The sequence below is a fragment of the Quercus robur genome, chromosome 6 (assembly GCF_932294415.1).
Source record: "Quercus robur chromosome 6, dhQueRobu3.1, whole genome shotgun sequence".
NCBI lineage: Eukaryota > Viridiplantae > Streptophyta > Magnoliopsida > Fagales > Fagaceae > Quercus > Quercus robur.
The window spans coordinates 24,227,991-24,233,990 of NC_065539.1; positions in this window are offsets into that span (position 1 = coordinate 24,227,991).

Below are 6,000 nucleotides of genomic sequence, written 5' to 3' on the forward strand. Positions count from 1 at the left end.
GAACCCTTACCCCAATACCTAATTGGACTTGTTCTGTAGTGACAATCTCTCCTTTTCAATGCACAGCTCCTAGTACGTGACTAACCAATTGCTTGGATCCCAATATGCGACTTGATCAACAACTTAAGAAGGATGTTGGCTGCAAAGTTCTTCAGTTCATCACATGATGAAGATCATGAAGTTGCTTGGTCACAAAACCCTATGGTGTACAAAACACAACAGCTTCTTCAAGAGAAAGAAGAACTAGTTGTCATGATTGACAAAGGGTACAAGAAGCTATAAAACTTCACCTGAGAAACATAAAGATGATCAAAGATGATAAAGGGGGCACAAGGAATCCATAAAAATGCATGAATGTAATGAAACAAGATGCTATGGATGACAAGACAAAAGAAAGATGCAAAACATGTGAAAAACAATGCATGCAAGAGGGTCTTGACATATCGAGAAGTTGTCGAGCTACTATCGAGAGAAAACCCAGAAATCTTGATGGATCTAGGATCTGTTGAGAATCTATCAGGTAGATAGAAAGCTCAGAAAATTTCCACGATGGATCGAGAAGTTGTCGAGGATCTGTCGAGATCACAAGAAGAAGGCTCGATAGAAAGGATATCTGTCGAGGATGTGTCGAGGAGTTGTCAAGCTTAAAGAAAAGAGGTTTTTCAAGAGGGGAAAAACACATAGAGATGAATGCATAAATCAAGCTACTCACTTAAATATCAAACCAACATATTAAGCTCTCAAAACTCATCTCAAACAAGATGCAAAGCATATAGATCACACACACACACACACACACACACTAAACAAGACTAACCAAATTTATATTTCAAAACAAGTTGAGACAGTTTAGTGAGCATATATTAATACATGTATTTCTTGTGATGGCCAAATCGCATTGTACCTGCACATGTATCAAGAGTAGCAAAGAGTATGCATTTTGTGTGTGAAAACATAACAAGTGTACATAAGTTTCTCATATTATGATGATTTGAGATATTAAAAAAATCAAAAACACTCACACACAATCATAATTGCTTGATGGGGACTATCACCTTTGAGGTACATTATATAACTCCCACATCTCCTGAAAACACACTTACATCATTTTAAAAGTATTTTGATTCTTTTTGCTTTTATATTATTTGCATATTTTCTTTTAGAACATATCATGCATGGGCATATAAGAGAGAAAAGAAATACCCAATTATGTAAGCCAAAACATCACAATTTTGCTATGCACACAGATGTTATACATGATTGGCGGGCTTTAGTGGTGAGATGGTTATTTATGCCTTTCTCTTAGGATTTTCTAGTCCTTCCCGTAAAAAAGAGTGATATGAGTATGAGACATAAGTGATAACTTAATCTTACTCATCACAAACACGAGCCACAAAGCTCACATACTTAATTGTGCATAGAGTTGCTCATCTAAGCTACAAGAGATACAAAGTTTAGAAACTTTGTTTCAATGGCCATCCAAGGTACACAACTACCAATATACACAAACACACACTATTTTTGTATTTTTCTGATTTTTTTTTTTTTGAAAAACAAACAAAATAAAAACTAAACAACCAAACAAAAACAGAAAAACAACATGAAAGTATAAAGATAGATGCAGATGTATGAAAGCATAATTCCAAAAACAAATAAGAAATCAAGCAAGAAAGTCCTACTTTAGATAGAAAGAATTAAAGTAGAGGACATATAGAAAAGACAATTAAGTCTTAGGCTCCTTTCTCACCCACATAGTACGAGTCTTTGGCCGTGAAGATGAGAAGGCACGTGTCCTAGTATGTCTACTAAAGGACATAGAAGAATTAGAATTCTCCTGAAATTGAGTTAGAAAGCTCAAAACTTTTAATAACTCTCCAAACAAAGGTGTTGAACCTTAGAGGGAACTTGTAACTGTTTGGACACTTGCTTATGAGGATACAACTTGAAGCAATTAGGACGAATATGTCTAGAAATACCACAATGGTGACAAACATGAGTAGTTTTTGAACTATTAGACTTCTTAAAGTGAGGTCTAACAAAGGATTTAGAATTAGCCAAATTAGTTTTAGATTTCATACCTTTATCACCTTTCTCAAATTGGAGCATAAAGACAATCTTTGATCCAGAAGCCGTGGAAGAGGAGGGGTCGGAGGAAACAACATATCCTAAGCCAGTCTTATCAGAACTAGGCTTTTGAGCACTCAATACCTCATCAAGCTTTGCACTACACATCCTCTCTATTTGAGTTCTAACTTGACTAAGCTCAACCTCGAGATTCTCGACCTTCTCTTCTAATGAGGTGTTCTCCACAACAAGAGTCTCAACTAACCTTGTAATCTCATCTAGTTTGACTAACAGTTCATCTTTTGCAGTTTTTACCTTATTAAGCTCTTTTCTACAAAGATGAGAAGTCTTTTCAGATTTTATAAATTCAGTGCATAGCTTATCATAGGCTTCCTAAAGGGTCAACTTCTTGGGTACTTTATCATCAGAAGAATCCTCACTATCACTAGCACTCTCCATAATCACCTTATCGGTTGTGGCAACAAAAGCCATAAAGTGACCACATTCATCTACATACTCATCAGAAGAGTCATTCTCAATATCACTCAAGGTAGCAACCAACCCTTTACCTTTTGAATTCTTCGTCTTTTCCTTCAAAAGATAGTTTGGCCACTCTATCCTCATATAACCAAAACTTTTACACTCAACGCACTGGATAAGAGGTTTCTCACTCTTACCCTTCCTGGAGGATTTAGATTTCCTAGAAGGTTTGTCCTTATCCTTTTTCCTATATTGAAAAAGCTTGATAATCTCATTAGCTATAAAGGTTAGACTCTCATCCTCGTCATCATCTTCATCTTCATCTTCACTTTCATCTTCATCTTCAGAGTCATCAACTCTTCCTCTATCCCCTAAAGAGCTAAGTTTCTACTCTTTCCACCTTTTTCCCATTAAACCTAATCCCATCTCATAGGTTTAAAAGTTCCCTACAAGCTCAGTCAAAGGAATTTGATCGATGTCCTTTACTTCTTCAATGGCAGTGATCTTGGCATGGAATCTTTCAGGTAAGGACCTAAGGATTTTCCTCACAATTTTGGATTTTGCTATAGATTCTTCACAATTACTAGTGAGTCTTTGAAGCTTCAGAGTCTTTACTGCCTTGGTACCTTCATAAGTGGTCTTAAGAATGGTCCATGCTTCCTTGGCAACTTCCGTGGATGATATTTTCTTGAATTCCTCATTGGTCACCCCACAAAACAAAGCATTCAAAGCCCTACTGTTGAAATTTGTCACTTTGATTGGTGCTTCATCCCAATCTACTAGCACTTCCTTTGGCTTAATCCAGCCAACTTCAATAGCTTGTCATACTTTTTCACCTAGAGCCTACAAAAAAGCTTTCATACGAACTTTCCAGTACGCATAATTAGTGTCATCAAATAAAGAAGGAATCAAAAGAGATTGTCAATGATCCATGACAACTGGGGTCAAGGATCACACTCAGGAAATTAATCCAATCAAAGTGTACCTGCTCGAATACCACTTGTTGGAAAATTTAGAGCCTAGTTGATAGAATTAACAAGTTTTAAACCAAAGTTATTAATTGGATTTATTATGAATAAACCTTGTTAAAATAAGCAAATATTGATATCATGTCAATATCATGCACAATGGAATAGTAAAGAAGATAAGATATGATGACCCAGGAAAACCAATGAAACAAACAAGTTTCACAGTAAAAAACCTGGGGGGAAACTTTCCTGAAAAGCAATTCACTATAGTAAAGAGAAGTTTCAGATCTAGTACAAAACTTTTGTCCTTAGACTCTACAATCCCCGTAGATGAACTTATAGCAGAAACATTCTACCACTTCAAAACCTCTGAACTCTTCAATATATGAACGCCACCCTTTTGCACGAATCCCAATACGTGACTAACCAATGATACACAGATTCCAATACGTGGCTAACTCTAGCAACTTGAAGAAGGTTGTTGGCTGCAAAGTTCTTCACTTCATTAACAATGAAGATCAAGAAGTACTTGGTTACAAAACCTTAAGGCACAAAAGACGTCGTAACTTCTTTCAAAGAGAATAAGACACTAGGTCACTTTTTGCATGTGTTCTCCTTGTATAACGGCCTTTAAAATAAGCCTTATATATGTCTAAGGTTTTGAGAAAAGAAACCCTATACATACATGTCAGAATGAGCCGAAAATCAGATCTAGAAATTCTGATTTCGTAGATCTCAACAAATTCCGCTTCTGTCAAGCTTCGTTATTACAATACTTAACTTGAACACTTGTTTCTTGAAGTACTAAACTCATCCAATTACAAGTAAAGTGCATTTTGTCAAAGGATTAGCCAATTATATAAAATATGTTCTTAACAATTCTATAACTATCCATGTCACAATTTTGAGCCAAAATGTTACATAGTTTTCATTAACAAAAGCAGAAAAAATGCTGGAACTTTATTTACTCGCATTTGCTCATTAAAACCACAACAACATGAACCCCAAAACACAAAACAAAACAAATAAACCCAATATAGTATTGATCATAGCTCTATAGGTAACCATGTCACAACTAAAAGCCAAAATTTTACATAATTTTCAGTGACAAAAGCAGGAAAAAAAATACAGGAACTTTGTTTTCTCATTTCTTTGCATTTGAACCACAACAACATGAACCAAAAAACACAAAACAAAACAAATAAACCCAATGCAATTTTGATCATAGCTCTATAAGTATCCATGTCACAATTAAAATCCAAAATCTTACATAATTTTCATTTACAAAAGCAGGAGCTTTATTTACTCAACTCTGTGCATTTAAACCACGACAACAGAAACCCCCAAACACAAAACAAATAAACCCAATGCATTGCCTATCATAGCTATACAAGTATCCTATCAATGTCACAATTTATAGCCAAAATGTTACATAATTATCATTAACAAAAGCATCAAAAACTCATGAATTTATTAACTCTCAACTACACATTTTTTTTCTTTGGACCCAAAAAATTTCCTAACCTCCACTAACCAAAAAAAAAAAAAAAAACTCTTATCTTGCCTGTTTATCTTGCTTCCTGAATACAAAGAGCATTGCATCAATCACATTGCATTTCCCACTGCCGTTCGGTCCAATAACTGTCGTGAGAGTGCCTTTTTCCGTAACACTTAGGTCCAAGGATCCCGGGCCGAATAGTTGTAGTTTGGTGGACCGGGCTTTGATTCACTGCAACTAACAGGCTGTTTAAGAATCAAGTAGTGCACATGGCATACTTCCTACAATACATATAAACTGACAAACAAAGATATTTGTATTGAACGACAAATCAAAACAGCAAAGTAAATGCAGAGAACAAAATAATAAAAGCACAAAGCAACGTTTTAGGGATCCTTAAATCAGTGGAAAGTATTTCATTGAATTTTTTTTCTTTATTATGATTACAGTACGCTCACTAAGACGTGATACAAGGTTCAAGCAAGCTCAAAAATTACAGTCTTGAATGGTTATTCTAACCTTCAAGACTTGCAAAGTTTGATTCTTTTGAATCTGAGTATGTGCTATAGTGGCTTTTCTAGGATACCGGGAAATAGTGTTACTAATTTTCCCTGAGTTTTCTCTTCTTTACAGAATTTTATCAATAGTTCTTTTACTCCTGAATTCTCCGCCCTTCTTCGCAACCTTCCCCCCTTTTTATAGTGATATTCTGGAGTTCCAGGGGAACCATTGGTTCCCTCGTTTTGTCCTCTGGTCAACAGGGCATGTATTGTGCCCTTCACTCAGCAGGTTCTGTTTCCCTGTTCTTCATCCTTTCCTTCCTTTTAGTTTTGGTTTCTTTGAAAGTTTATGGCTGACTACCTATTTCGGAACATACTGAGGTCACGCCTTTCTCGATCCCACTTTTGGCAGTTCTTCTCCTTTATCTTTTTTCTCAGACAGGCGGAATCTCATTCTGCCGGTTTGAAAGTCGTCCGCTACTATTCCCTT